Genomic DNA, 16,864 nt, shown 5'->3' with positions numbered 1-16,864 from the left:
TTTATTTTGGTTATAGGAATTCATTTTAATAAAAACCTCATACATACACATGCACACACACAGACACACACACAGGGATACTCATCATATTTATTCCATACTCAAACCAAATAAATTGTTACATTATTATGTATTCACTATAAAAATTAAATTAATGTCTTATAGGACAAGTTTTAAAGAATTGAGTTTTAAAAAAGATAACTCATTATTATATTTAGTCATATAAAATCATTTCTAAGGAAATAAAATAATTTTTCTTCTTTCTGAAAGCTCTTAATATTTTTCTTCTATTTCTGGTACCCTGAAATCTTACCAGGATATATCTAAGCATCACTAAGGAAAACAGCCCTGCTGTAATTAATAGAACTTCATTTCCTGAATGCTAGAAATTGAAAATTACAATAGCAAACTAGAGGCCCAGTGCACAAAATTCGTGCACTCACGGGCGGGGGGGGGGGGGGGTTTCCCTCAGTCTGGCCTGCACCCTCTGGTAGTCTGGGGGCCCTCAGGCGATGTCTGACTGATGGCTTAGGCTCACTCCCACAGGTAGCAGGCCTAAGCTGACAGTTGGACATCCTTAGCACTGCTGCAGAGGCAGGAGAGGCTCCTGTCATCACCACTGCACTCACCAGCTCAGTGCTTCTAGCTGAGTGACACTCTCCTTGTGGAAGCACAATGACCACCAGGAGAAAGCTCCTCCATTGAGCATCTGCCCCCTGGTGGTCAATGTGCATCATAGAGACCAGTCATTCCACTATGTGGTTGATTTGCCTTTTGCTATATAGAATTTTATTCCTCTGGACAAGTCGTTTACTTACAGTATTTTCCTGGACAAATAAATGATTTCTTTTACATGTACATCAGTTTCTCTTTTCTATGAGCTTTTGGAAGCTAATTTATAAATATGAAACCCATTGTCCCCTCCTTGCTGAGCATCACAAAGAATCATTTTTACTACCGGGATGTCCCAATACCCTTCCTTCTGTGCTGATCATAATGCAAAACTTAAGTTTGCTCAGGTACTTTGTAAATGGTTATAATTTGATGTGCTTAGAAAGTGGGTGGTGATGGTCATCACCTTTGACTTGTGAATACTCCCTCCTATCTTCCTATAATGCTGTTCTAAGAAACAGTAACATTTTTTTTTTTTTAATTCTGAGTTAGTGGTCTTTATTTCCCAATAGTGTATATACTCCTTTTATCTGTGTTGCCTAGAATTCAATGATACATTTTAATCTGAAGATTTAAGTTTGCTTCTGCTCCTGCTCAGATAAGCTTTCATACTATTTAATAACTTCCTCTGCTTCATCTCTTCATTTTTATTCTTTTAGCACCATTTTTATTCACCCAGAAAGTAAACCGCATTTGTTATCCAAATCTATTATTTTCCCACCTTATCTCATTGGTTTTAACAGAGAACCTCTGTTCCTTTTATTTGTCTATTGTGTGTGTGTGTGTGTGTGTGTGTGTGTGTGTGTGTGAGCACGCACCAAATTATGGTCCATTTTTAGAAATCCAGCAAAGTTTTATTTTTTGTCTGTGTGTGGGGGCATGCAAGCCTGTGTGTGTGTGCTATGCTTGAATCTCCTTGTTTTTAGGATTTTGCATATTGAGGAGCAGGGTTTTCTTTTTGTTCAAGTTCAAAATAAAAGTCTAACCCAGCTCTGTCAACACTTAAATAACATCTATCAATATATGCTATCTGTTAAAAAAAAAAAAAGCAACAATAGCATTTAAGATGTCTAGTAGGGTGCAAAACTACCATTCTCTGGAGCATTTTCTCAGTCCATTGAGATTTTGGCTTTCCGGCAATTGTCATCAGTTTGGCTCAAATAAATGCACAAAAATTCTCTGTAAGTTTGGACATTTCTTATATTGAAAGTGCAATGAACAAACTGGATATATTAGAAAGGCTGTAAAGACAATTTGCTAAAACTACAACAATAAGGAAAACAGAAATTGCCTTTGCATTTGGTATAAACCAGACAATAATGAAGATTGGAAAGTATACAACATGATCTAGAATGACTCTTCATTCAGATTGTTTGTGGAATTTTTTCATGTTATTGAAAGAGCCTGAAGCTGAACATCTTAGACATCTGAACATCTTAGATGAACTATTTTTTGTGTCATTTATGCCAGGAAGAAGATGGGAAATTTTTATCAGCAGACTCAAGGGAGAGGCCTTACAACATAATTGGTGAATAAATATATATTGTACATATGGATTTTTATTCTCTCATGCCTTTTTCTAGTTTGAAACATATTTTTAAATGACACGTCAATCATTAGATAACAGGGATTTGACAATGATGACTTTACCTCAACTCTTTGCTCCGGGAAAGAGCAAAAGTTAATAGAAACCACCCTTTCATGTTTCACAAAACAGTTTACTGAAAAAACCCTTCCCCATATAATTTAGCTAAAACTCTCACAAACCTTATGATGATGTCAGGCACAAACCCTCCAAATTGCCATTGAGGAGGAACAAAGTCTGTCACCCCAAAATATGCCTTTTGAGGATATTGATTAAGCTGGTGATTTTTAAGAACAAAAGACACAAAAAAGAGCCTTTTACCTTCTCTCTGTTCCAGGAAGAGAGATCACCTTATGGTAAGCATAGCGGACAAGGAGCAACCTGGCCAAGAGTCTGTTAGACTCCCTTCTGAGTCCCATTGTTTCTGGGGACTCAGAAATAATTTGTTTACCAAATGTTTGCTGCTTCTTACCTACCTGTGAATTACCTATCTTCTTAAAGTCCCAGACCATTACTCCCTATTCCTTAGCTCAACATGGCATTTAAGCCACAACTGTCCGATATGTCCTCAGATTTCATTTAAGTCAACTCATTACCTGATTTGAGTTAATTCTTATGGAACACTTGCATGTAAATATGCAATAAATTTGGTTTGTCTTGTTTATCTGTCTTATGTCAATTTGTTTATTAATCAGCCAGAAGAACTAACCAGAAAAACACCATAAGATGCTGGCCTCAGGGTAAAATATTCTCTGAGCTACAACTACCCCATCAAGCTGCCCTTTCATCCCATTTGCACAAGCCATAGTTTTTCTGGTTGGGCTCACTCCTTTCAATATATTTTTATATTGATTTCAGAGAGGGAGGGAAAAGGATAGAAACATCAATGATGAGAGAGATTATTGATTGGTTGCCTCCTGCGTGCCCTACTGGGGTTTGAGGCCACAACCCAGACCAGTCACTACACAGGAATCGAACCATAACCTCCTCATTCATAGGTTGATGCTCAACTACTTAGCAACACCGGCTGGGCTCTCTACTGTTAAGATACTTGCAGACTTTATTACAATCACAACCTTCTCATTATCACAATAGTTCCTTTCGTTCCTTTGCAATAATTATGTTGAATTAAGTCTCTGTGTACTAAATCTGTTGTGTTTTTTATTTGACAAATTTTGTTGAATGTTGAGATAATAGATATTTTTATTACATTGATATACATAAAGTTAGGTTAGTTTCACACTAAGGAAGAACATGGGGGGGGATGAAGTTTGTTAAATTCATTAAACAAGGAGTCATTAATTAGACCAAGGTGGCTCTAATGCCGAGAGGCCTATGAAAGCAAACCAAAATCTAAGCCTGAGAACACCACAAGGTTATAGAATCAAATGCTAAGGATAAACAATTGCAGACAGACAGCTAGGCTTTAGGCTATAGATGATTAAATAATTACCTTATTTTGCTATTGCCTTTTCTGTATAAAAGTCTCTCTCCAACTTCCTGTGTGTGGAGCCCTCCTAACCACTTCTGACTTAGCATTACCTAATTTGAATCAGCGTTTGCTCAAAAACTCTTAAAAGGTTTAATATCCCCAGTTGGTCTTTTAATAAATTCAAGGGTAAATGTGAAGATGTAGATAAAGACTTCTACTCATTTGCTTTAAAGATCCTGAGGGAATGTTTATGTAAATATTCATAACTTTAAAGTACAAATACTATATGTCTATCCATAAACCCCAAATATATTGTATTTCTGTCTCTTTTTTAAAATCTCTGTCTTATTTACTTTTTTACTGTTTCCTTTAACCTTTCATTGCACTAGAAGGCATCCCTTTCTTGTCTCTGTGGCTTCTTTGTGTCCCTGCCCCTCCTTACCCCTTTCTCACATCCTCTTGGTCTCAAGCTCCTCTTCCTGAGAGAGAGCCCCAAGGCCTAGCCCAACTCCAAGGGAGGGAAAAGGATAGAAATGATTTGGAGATGTTTATGCCTAATCTGTTCCAAAATCATATAAAGTTATAGAAGACTGAAGAAACACCAAGCAACTCTTAGAGAAATGGAGCTACACTTTACTACTATTACATGGGAGCCCAGAGAAAAATGTCTTTCAAATTCTTAGCCAAAAACATGGAGGAAACTTTCCCTATTTATATTTTTTTCTAGTCCTTTGTCTGCCAAATAAAGTTTTTCCTGGTCCCCTTTTTAAGTTCTTAAAGAGCCCCATGTGCTGTGGCCTTGAGACCACAACTAAAGGGCTGGCTTGCCACCAGCACTGATAACTCCATCTGGGGATAGTTTATGGCCTCTCTAAAATGGGAGTAAACAGATCTTGTAGGACCAGACAATTCAAGGGGCAGAGACTAGACTATAGGCTGATAAGAATGTGTACTAGGTTAATGGCACAGGTTCAGATTGCTAGACCCCAAAAATGTCTCATTTTCCCCATCAATAACACTACTTAGAGTAATTGGATGATTTAAAAATCTCAAACTCTACTCAAATGGCCTGTTTCTGGAAGTTTTAGGGTGTTTTTTTTGTTTGTTTGTTTCACATTGTAAATGAGTCATTTGTTTATAAATTATTGACTGTAATTATAGACAGTTGGTGAAAATTTACCTGTTTGTAGACTTTACCAATCTTTGTTTCCACCAATAATCTTAAACCCTTTATTTTACAACTTGAGAAGGCTTTGCTTAAGGAGGGAAGGATATGAGACTATACTTTATTCACCTGGGGATTTTATCAAAACTGAACAAATATATTCAAGAACCATAATTTACTGATTAGTTAGCCACTTTCATCAATAATTGTTTTTGTTTTTTTTGTTTAAGAGACTATATATATATATATATATATATATATATATATTCACTTTTAGCTTCTTACCCAGGAGACACTATTGTGCCTGTTGGTTTGTAATGCTGATTATATTCTGGGTGATTTAATAGGAGTTTTCTAGTATATAGTAATACCTAATGAATTAATGCATATAGTAATACCTAATGAATTAATCAAAATAATTTCTTCTGCTTTTAGAATATTTCATATTGCTTGCACTACAGGATTTATAAAAAAAATTTAGTTAAGATATATTGGACTATTAAATATATTTGGGATAATGTGAGCTATATTTTAAATTTGTTGGGCCTAAGAACTAAAAATGTCAGTTTACATAAAGTACCTTATAGAGTGCTTGGCATGGAGTAGATTTTTTTTAAAAAAATAAAAGCTTCTCCTTTCCTCTTCTCAAACACATTTTACAGAGATGGATATGATTAAGAGAAAGGAAGCCTACTACTGCCTTTCTTTGAGGGAGATACCCCTTTCATTTGTTTTATATTCACAACAGAGCTGCTTCCATCTCACTCAGTGGTTGGCAAAAGGGAGAGGAGGTTGTCCAAATGCTGTTATTAACCTTAGAATCTGAGATTTTAAAACATTTGAAACACAAAGAGCTAGACTCAGCATGGGAGCTCTCAGCAATTACATTCTGCCACCTAGAAAAAAACTGATTTTAAAGAACCTACTTAATAAAGCATACAGAGATGCAAACAATCCACAAGGATTTTTAAACTGATTTTTAAACCTGAGCCCCAGTTACCCATGCATTGCTAGGTTGCTTAAGCATAAACGTGCTCATCAATGTGGGTTTCTGAACTTACAACTGGAAATCCTGGTAAATACAACACGGAGAGTCCGGAAGACATCAGGACTATGTCCTCTTATTGAAAATATGCCACGTCCATGGCTCCAGGCTTTCTAGAAGTGCACTGTGAGACCTGAGTCTCAGAAAAGGAGCAAGATGCCACTGTGAAGCCCTCAGGCCTTGGTGCAACACAGGTCAGCTCATGTGGAAAATTAAAATAAAATAAAAAATAAAATAAAATAAAATAAAATAAAATAAAATAAAATAAAATAAAATAAAATAAAATAAAATAAAATAAAATAAAATAAATAAAATAAAATAAAATAAAAAAAGATCATTAATCCAACTGGCTGGAAGGTGTCGCTGTGGAGGCAGAAATGCTGACCCAGGGCGCTGGTGCGCGGGTGCGCGGTGGTAAGTGTTGGTCCCAGGAGCGAGCGCCAGGAGGCAGTGCTGTGCCTACGCAAGTAAGTGCTCAGCGCCTGCGGCAAAGTTGTCAGCAAGGTGACCCTGGGCGCCTTCTCTTCCCAGTGACTCTGCCTGCGTCCTGGCGCTGTGTGTAGACTCCCACTGCTGCTGCGCGCCCGGCTCCTGCCCCCCTCCTCCCCGCCTCTCCCCTCTCCCCAAGCGCCGCCTCTGGCGCCTGGGCACCACCAGTCGCACTGTTGCCAGAACCATTGCCAGTCACGCTGTGACGCAGTGCCTCTACCTGTGGTCCTCGCTGCAGGCCGCCTTTGGAAATTACTTCTCGTCCCTTTAGGTGCAAGTCAGCGTCTGGAGGGTGTCAGGGTCCTATGGGCACACTGTCAAGGTCACCGTGCCCCTCTGGGTGGTCCTCCCTTTCGATCCTCATGAAGGAGAAGCAGAGGAGCAGGTCACTCATCAGCATCATGAGGGGCTGCCTGCTGTTCGCTGTCTCCACGCTGCAGTTTGACAAGCTGGGCTTCTCGGTGCTTTCCCACCCACACTGTGCTTCTTGCTTCAGAATATTTTCTCCATTAAGGTACCGAGAGCGTTGTGGATCCACCATTTCCAGCTGCTGCACATCTTGGGCTTCCACATCTTCTTTATGATCCCCACTTGGGTCCTGGTGGACCCACTACTTTCCTGGTCAGCAGTGGCCTGACCTAGTGTCCCAGTGGCCCTGGACTCTCCTGCTCCTGGCTGTCAGCACCTCCTCCCATCAGGGCAGGGGACACGAGCAGACAGCAGACAGGAGCACTAGCAGAGCCCTCAGGGGATGTCCCACCACAGGAGGGGGACTGTCCAAATGACCACAATAACATCGTCACAGACCACTTCCCAAACACAGACAATTTGAACCACTCTGACCTACAGAGCCTAGCAGTGATTTTCAACAAGAATATTGAAAGCATGCAATACCTATTGAGTCAGAGGCACTGCCCTCTTTTCCCTTAGAGCAGTGGTTGGCAAACTGCGACTCGCCAGCCACATGCAGCTCTTTGTATCTCCACAAAATACCACGTGCGGGCAGGCATGTACAGTGTGATTGAAACTCCACGGCCCATGCGCAGAAGTTGGTTTTCGGCTCTCAAAAAGAAATTTCAATCATTGTACTGTTGATAATTTGGCTCTGTTGATTAATGAGTTTGCCGACCATTGTCCTTAAAGTGTCACATTTAAAAATGACAACAGCCAACACAACAATAGCCGTCTGGTGTGAATGAATCAAAATTATACCTATTTTTTTTTTTTTTTGTCAGATTGACAAAATTTTTGTTGTTGTCGTGCTGCAGAATTTTAGAGTTAGTGTATGTGCCATGAGATAAAAAGGGTTGGAAATCCCTGGCCTAAAGGAAAACGTGGGCCATTCTGTGATTCCACCCCCACCCCCAGCAGGATCAGAAACTAATGACAACCAGTGAATGGAAGCCCAGTCTCGGGGTCCTGCACAGCCACCAGAGGACTCTGGGGCCCTTGGCCCGTCAGCAGAAGACCCTCCCTGCAGTGGCCATCAGTGGGCAGTGACACTATGGACAGCTTGGCCAGGTTTGACCCTCCTGCGAGCACTTACTGCCCCAAGCATGTATTTCAGAGTTCCTGTTCTGCTTCCCAAACAGCATTTCCAGACAGCACCCGGGAAAGGCGGGATTGCTGGGGATACAGACCTTGGAGTGGGCAAGAGATGGACACAGTTTTCCCATCAGCCCCTTGGCCATTCGCATCTGCTGGCAAGTGCTCCCAGGAGAACAGCTACTGCCCAGAGCATGGAATTCTTGGAGGCTGATTCTCTGACCTGCAAGTCAGAGTCCTGTGTTTTGGGATTTTCTGTTCCCTTTTCCCTTGATGTTTCTACTAATTTTTCAATTTTTTCATTAGTTTCTACATGTCAATTTCAAAATTCAATAGTCTCTCCTTCAATTTGGTTGCTGCCTGCCTCAAAAGTTCATTTTCACTCACTTTATTAGTGAAATTTCCACTTAAAGAAAGGAATTCATCACATTTTGCTGTGAATAAGAGCTCTTTTTTTTTCTTATATTTTTTAAACACCCTTTTAAGGGTTTTATTAAAAATATATATATATATATATATATATATATATATATATATATATATTTTTTTTTTTTTTTTTTTTTTCAGACAGAAAGGAAGGGAGAGGTATATAGAGAGTTAGAAACATCCATCAGCTGCCTCCTGCACACCCCCTACTGGGGATGTGCCCACAACCAAGGTACATGCCCTTGGCCAGAATTGAACCCGGGACCCTTCAGTCCATAGGACAATGCTCTATCCACTGAGTCAAACCAGTCATGGCTCTTTTTTTTTTTTTTTCTTTCTTTCTTAATAGATTTTGTAAAACATCTTATTTTTCCTTTAGCTGTTTAATTTCTAAACCAATTTGTCCACATTCTTTTCTTTTCATTCAGAGGTGGCAGCAATTGAATCAGACAATCTGGCGACCTTTCTCTCTTTCCCCGTGGTTCCAATTATTGCTCCTTTTTCCTGCATTGATTCCCTCAGCCCTTGAAGCCCTTCTGGGAGCAATTTAGAAGACTCATCGAGTTCATCAGATTCCATTGCCTTCGGAGAGACTGCATTCTGCGGTCACTGACCCTGTGGAGGGCTGTGAAAGAGCATCGCTGGCATTGCAGAGCTGCCTTCCACTGAGCCGAGTTAGCACAGTCCATGAGATGGCTATCCTGGCTTAAGCTGCTCCATCTCAGTATTTTATTTTCTGCAGCAGACAGTGCTTCTTGTAGTCTCAAAGCTTTTTCCATGGATGTACTTTGTACAAGGCCAGCTCCAGAATTTCCTGACCAACCAGCGGACTGAAGTTTCTGTAGCATATTCTTTAGCATGATTTGTTCTCTTCTCAGAAGTATGATGTCTAAGTATTTCTATTGAAAACAGCAGAAGCATGAGGGTTGATGTCATTAAAGCGTGCCGGGAGCACATCTCACCCTTGAGGGTTCTTGTCTCACAAAGTTTGAAGAATGAAATTCAAGGACTGAAAGAACTTGTTAGTTAAAAGGGTGGAAATTTATGGGAAGCAAATACAGACTCCCACATAGGGAGACGTTCCCAGGGGAGTAACCCAGCAAGCTTTGTTCTAAGATTTATAAAGGCTGTTGTTCTTTGTCCCTTCATGCTCCCTGCTAATGGACCCCTTCCCCACTTTATGACCCCAAGCTTTTCTAATTGGACAGTCTTTGGCAGAATATCAGCTTCAAAGTCCAAAACCCACATGGAGACCCCCTTTGTTTCTCCCCCTTACCCTGCAACTTTCCTCTATCTCATGTAAACATAGGTTTTCCACTTTCCAGCATCTGTCGACATGTCTCTATCCTCTGTCAAAGTATGTTTCTGTTTTCCCCATACTCTGTGGCTTTTCCTTATCCTCTGTGAATGTATATCTTCCTAGCCCCTTATCTTGTGACCCATTTCTGTCTCTGTGAATATATGCCTTCTGGCGGCTGGCTCCAAGCCCTCAGCTATACACCCCTCCCCCATGGACTCTCTTGATTCCTAAGACTCCCTAGCCCTGCCTATCTTAGCCCTAGAATTCCTTTCTCATCACTCAGTGAAGGTGATGCAGTGGTTGATGGTACAAAGCCAGCTCTAGAATTTCCTGACTGAAGCTTCTTCAGCTTAATCTTTAGCACTACCCATCTTCCTTGCAGAAGCATGATGTCTAAGTCTTTGTGCTGTAAGCAGCAGAAGCTTGTGGGTTGCTGTCATCACCAGTGAAGGTGATGCCCATGTTGATGGTACAAGACCAGCTCCAGAATTTCCTGATCAAGTGGCTGACTGGAGCTTCTGCATCTCATTTTTTTAAGAGTTTGATTTCTGTATCTTTTTGTTGTTCTTTATGTCTGTAAGTAACATTATGTTTTTGCTATAATTCTGTTGAATAATTTTTTTAAAATATTCCCATTGTTTTAAGTTAATAATGAGATGGTTTCGTGTATGTACTTTTTAGTATTCATACAATTTGGACTAATTTATCATGGAAAGGTGTCATTTGAAAAGAATTGAAGAAGATCCTGTTAATTTTAAAACAAATGAATAATGTAATTATTATTCAGTAAATAAAATGGGAAGAATGTTAAATAAGATACAGCTTGGAAATCCCTATTCTCTCTTCACTCTCCTCTCTCACTTCCTTTTGTTTTTATTCATTTTTCAAATCACCCTCTGATAACTTTTTTCTTTGTAAATAAAAATTTTGAGTTATTTAAAGATACTAAACCAAATTTTATAACTATTGCTAGAGGAATATTTTCTTTTAAAAAAATTATTTATTTATTTGAGAGAGAGAGAATAGAAGATAAGAGTAAGAGTGAGAGAGAGATTGATTTGCTGTTCCACTTACTTATGCATAATTGGTTGCTTCTTGTATGTGCCCTGACCAAAATCCAACCTGCAACCATGGTACTCTAGTATATCGGGATGATGCTCTAACCAACTGAGCTACCCAGCCAGGGCTATAAGGAATAATTTTTATTAGGGAGACATAATTATCTGTTTAGGTCTTTTTAAATTTTTTTCTTGTAAAAATAATGGAATCCAGTTATTTCCTATTTTGTATTTTTATATAAAAATAACATTTTATTTTCATCATTCTTCATGTTGCACTTTAGAAGACTGGAGAAGCTGGCTGGTGGAAGGGTAAAGTTAATGGTAAAGAAGGAGTATTTCCAGACAATTTTGCTCTTCAGATAAATGAACTGAATAAAGACTTTTTAGTAAGCTTTAATTTTTCAATTATAATAACGTTTACAGAATCTTTTGCCAATGTTTATTTTAAAACAGGGTTTTTAGCCCAACGGGTGTGCTCAGTGGTTGAGCAACAACATAGGAACCAGAAAGTCACAGTTCCATTCCTGGTCAGGGCACATGCCCAGATTTCCAGGCAGTAGGGGGTGTGTGGAAGGCAAATGATTCTCTCTCATCATTGATGTTTCTATCTCCCTCTCCCTTCCTCTCTGAAATTAACAAAAATATATTTTAAAACAAAACAAGAACAGGGGTTTTACATTGTTACTGAATAATTTTAGATGCATATTTTCAGGTAATGTACTTGAGTTATAATAAAACAAAAGCACTATTTCAGTTATGTGTTTTATTCCCAGTTTTCATAGGAGAGTAATCTTCGATTCATTACTTTATTATAATTAAAAGGGGGAAAAAGCTGGTCATACTAATTAGACAAATTAGACTTTCTTGGAAAAATTAGATTTTATTTAATTTTGCTGAAAATATCTTACTATTATTTTGTCAGTGCATTTTGGGAGCATAAGAAGTGGTTTTGTATCCTTATTGGATTTGATATACCTATTTCACTTCTTACAGTGAATAAAGCGAGGCATGGAACTAATTGACTTTTTAAAATATATAGAAGGAATGAGAGTTAGAAAGTAGACACACAGCAAGGCAGTCTACCACATTTGATTTAGGCGATGCCGAACTCTCTGATCTTCTCAGTCTTTCGTTTAGTGAAGTAAATTACCAGAGGTTACTCTGTGGAGGCTCACACTGTCTGAGGCCCTTCCTTGGCTGGATTTGATTCACTATTGATTCAGCCTCCAGTGTGCTTTATTTTTATACTTTTTTTTGATTGAACACATTCTTTTTTTTTCTTATTAGATGTTTGTACAATATTGATTATCAATTATTTTTAGTGTGGAAAATCCAAATTCACATAGAAATGTCTCAAGTTTTTAACACATTAAAGAAAGCCTTAAAAATAATGAGGGTGGGAAGGGGGGGAATGAAGAACATTTGTAATAATATGAACAATAAAGATTCATTTTTAAAAATTAAAAAATAAGTGAATGCTTATATAAATCTAAGAGAATTTGAACAAATTGAGGAAACACAGATCTTCACCTTTAATCTTTTTTTTTTGAGAGTTCTGAGATGTCAAGAATGAAAGCTACATATATTTACTAGATGCTCTTTTTAAAAAATAAAACAAACAAAAAGTATCTTTCTCTCTTTTTCCCTGCTTACCTCCCTCACCTTCCCACCTAACTCAGCTGTTAAGCACAGTGAATGATGCAAAGGAATATTAAAATTACAGGATGTAAGACAGCACATTTTTGTTAATCATTAGGATATGTAGGTTTATCTAACTCTGATAATTTTTGAAATATTTCAATTTTGATCAAGGAGGTATTTTTTCAGATAGATTAAATTTGTTCAAATATAATAAATGTTGACCTTTTGTGTAGTTGTTACTATTTTATTTTATAATTTTAGCAGGTAGGGGTTGAGAAGAGATATTAATATAATTTTGATTTTTAATGAACACAGTTTATTTTAACCATATTTAACATATGTGTTGAATAGTTTTCACCAATATTATTTTACTAGAAACCAAAGAAACCACTACCCCCTGCTAAGGGTCCAGATATGTAAGAAAACCATTATTCAGTTTGCTGTTTTCATATCTTGAAGTTCTAAAGTGGTAAATTGGGTCTTGTTAAACCATGTATTGTATTACCACAAAAACAAATATATGTGCTACATAAAATTATATATATATACATATATATGTATATATATGTATATATGTATATATATATATATAAATTGTGTTCACATGCATTAATATCTGTCAATACTTTTAAAATATAAACTGTATAAAATAAGGATCTTGAAAATAATATGTGTACTTTAGTTCTATGTAATTTGAGTTAAGAAAATTGACTAAGTTTAAATCTGCTGACAAAACTTAATATATTGACCTGACAAATTATTCTAATTTTTCATATTAAACCCATTAGTTAATGTGTCAAATAAAAATTGATTATTTATGTACTCCTTTTTGAGAGAGAGTGCTAGGATTAAACACATTAGAAGATTTTATTTTATCAAACAGTTGAATTAAACAAATCTATACGAGTTTTCCTGGGTAATTGTTTTATAATCTATAAATTCCAATCTCCAATTTCTGATTTTTTACAAATGCAGTACAATCTTTTTTTCTTGAAAATTTTGTTTTTAGGGGACATATGTAATACTTTCAACAATAAAGACTTACTGTATATAAAAAAGAAAGTTTTGCTTTGCTCTTTTTTAGGATAATGATTATCTTCCTTTATTTAGCTTTGTATTTGCACCCAATCTCAGAGCAAAGAGAGCACAATATAAAAGTATTGGTTATAGAAGATGGTAGTGAATACTTTTAGCTACTAGTTAAATGGGGCTTTTTAAAATTAAATAAAAGAACAATTTGAACATTGAAAGATGCCCTATGCTGAGCTGAATTTGTGCTACTTCCTTCACCAAATTTTTGAGTCTAGAAAGCTCCTTTTCATTTTGTTTAATATGTTCCTTTAGCTCAAAGTTATCTTTTTGGATATTTAAATTATATTTTTGTGACCAGTTTAGTTTATCTACTAAATCTTGCATTTTATCTTCAAGTTTCTGCTTTATATTTTATTTTCTTAAAGTTGAGAGCTTGTTTTGGTTTAGTGATGATGCTGTCTTCTGCCTTGTGCTGTGCTGTTAGCTGACCTTTTATCAAAACGAGGTGAGTTGCAGGTTCTTGTTTCTGTTGGGTCAACTCTACTAACTCAATTACTATCTGATTGAGTTTGTGGTTCTTGGCCTCCAAGTCACATCTGAAATGACTTAATTCTGATCTGAATTCATGTCTCTTGTTGTTGTGCTTTTAACTCCTTCGTGCTCATTGCTCAATTTCAAAAGAAATAGTTGAAGTTCTCCCTTTTCTTAACTTAATAATACATTTCCATTTTGTAAACCTTAAACTCGTTCTTTAAGTTTCAGGTTGTCATCAATAAGATTGTTACCCTGATTTAAGCCACTTCATTTTATTATTTAATTTCAGCATCAGACAGTGCTTGCCTGCCCTCTCAGCATTTCCTCCATAAGAAAACCAGCTCAGAAAGGTAAGCAATTGCCAAGACTACTAAGCTAATAAGGGATAGGGCTAAACCCAGACAAAGGACTTCAGAAGCCTGTGCTTTGATCATATGCTATTCTTTCAAAGATAATGTGTAAGAAAGAAGAAATATGAATTGGGGTATTTTTCTGGTCTTAGTTCTTTCATTCTTTGTAATAGTTTATAATATCTCTATCAATTTGTTTTCATCGGTAAGGAAGATAGACTAAATAATTTACAAAATATATTTTCATTGTTTTTGTCATTACTTAAACAATGGTCTGTTTGGATTTCTCTGTGTAACATGGTTATACATAAGTGGAGACTTTAGGGATATTCTTTGTTTCTTAGTGTACATCTATTTGCAAACAAATGATTTTCCTAAATTTTCAGCAAAGATGTGAGATAAACTAAAATCCTACTTGGCTCCCTTAAAGAAAATGACCACTAGATGGCAGTCAAATACAACTCAGCTTCCTCTCTGTGTCTTTGGTAAACCACAAAAACAAGAAGCTGTAAATAAAATCACAGAGAGCTCCTATTCACTAAATTCACTGGGAAGAAAGATATGACCACTGCATGCTTCCAGCCCACCTAACGTCCATGTGATCCAGTGGAAGACCTGAGGCCTTGGAATCAGACTGATTTGGCTTTGAAAACGTACTTATCTCTAAAAATTAGTATCTGTGTGAACTTGGCAAGTCACTCAAATCTTGTGACGTTATCTATAAGAGACCTAAGAAAAAGTAGCGCTACAGGTTAAAGCCTTTCCCTCTTATCATAAACTCAGAGAAGAGAGAGAAAAAAGGCCCGAGAGCTTTATGCTTGTTTCCCCCCTGGGAGAACAATCATGACACAACAGCAGCCACCAAACCAACTTGTCCTTATTTGTCATTCCTGCTGGAGGTTGGTGCCATGAAGGCTCCTTTGACCCAGGTGGCTGGGTCCTCACCCCTTCCCCACCCATGTGACTTGCCATTGGCTGCCCTTGGCTCTGAGAGCTGCTCCTCATTCTGTTTTGTCCTGCAATATGTTCCTATACCAACCAGGCCAAAGAGAACAAAGTCCCCCCCCCCCCCCCAACCCCCACCCCCAAGGTCATTTGTGTGATTAGGTCATTATTTTTTGAATTCTTAAAGAGATTGTGGTGAAACATGTCTCATTTTGCCACTTCTGTCTTCCCCCCAAGGGCCTAGTAGGATTCACACAGAGCTGACCTCTGACATGATAGCCCCGAGTGGGTGGCTGGTGGGGAGTCCACAGTGCCATGACTATGCTTGAACAAGCAAATCCATTTTCAGCTGATATCCTAAACAGAAAAGGACTTTTCTCTCCAAAGTGGGTGAACATGTCCATCTTATGGTGAGGACATGACTACAGGATCACAGAAGCAGAGAATAGTACTACCCCAGAAAGATCATGGTCATCTGACTGGCTTCACACATGGGACAGGTGATATGGGATGACAGAGTGAGACAGCATCACCCAGCTCTTTCCACTAACCAATGACATCCATCACAGCCAACCATCTGCAGGGCATCCTGGGGAGAAGAAAGTCCTTCCGTGGGTAGCAGTTGGTAAAGATCGGGGCTCACCCAGTCATTTTGAGCATGTGACAAAACTGATAGTTGTGATTCTTAATAGTGACATAGGTCCCAATGAAGGAGAAAAACAACAGGGGACACAGAAAAGTATTCCAATATGAAAGGGAGCATTTTCTTAGTCTCATAAAGATTATTACCTGCCCCGTGGGGAGAGAGGAAGGAAATGAGAATGAAATTAAATAAGGTATATTCACTTCAATCCATTGCATATATTAATGTATGTATACTGCAAAATGTTTTATCCTATTGGCTTTATCTTAACCTAAAGCCCTTGTTCCCACTGATGGCAGAAAAAAGACAAAATTAGTCATTCAAAGGCAAATATATCACCTGGTATAATTTGCTGTATATATTAAGTAATTATTAAAACAAAGTTCTTCTAAGGCTGTCCCTCCCCACCTGGGGGCCTTGGTTCTTAGTGTGGGGCTGTGGTAGGGATTCAGATGCATCCTCTTGGCAGCAGGAAAAGGTGAGACTTCAGGTCTGTATAGGCCCCTGAAGCCTTCATTGGCCCCCAGGGCAGTATCTTCGCTGATCAGCTCAGGACCTCCTGTCCTGTGTCTACTGAGGTGTCGCTGTTCCTGACTTGTTGTTCATGGTGTCACACTCAGAATGCACTTGGTTCCCTCCAAAACCTCTCATAAAGTTGTCTCCAAATGCAATGCTTCCTCCGCCCACCCCAATTCTTCCAACAGCTCCTGAAATTTCCCCTAACTAATGCCTCCAGAGATGTGTGGATCAAATTATACCCAGCCAGGAAAAGAGAGATGGTTATCTATCACCAATTTAATTTCATTCTTTCCTTTGCTTAAGCAACATGCTGGCTCCTCTTGAGTTCATTCCAGAAATGCTCCATTGCCCTGCACGACATGTCCTGGGAAAGGGAGTATTAGTCCCTGGTTCTTGGATCGATGTGTATCTGTGAGCTCCTTGTCTCCTTCTGTGCTTTTCCTCCCCAGTTGAGTATTTGCCTGAGAAGATACCTGCCTC

This window comes from Pipistrellus hanaki (assembly GCF_964339955.1).
Source record: "Pipistrellus hanaki genome assembly, chromosome: 7".
NCBI classification, from domain to species: domain Eukaryota; kingdom Metazoa; phylum Chordata; class Mammalia; order Chiroptera; family Vespertilionidae; genus Pipistrellus; species Pipistrellus hanaki.
The sequence above is the reverse complement of the archived record's forward strand: the minus strand, read 5'-3'. Positions refer to the sequence as shown.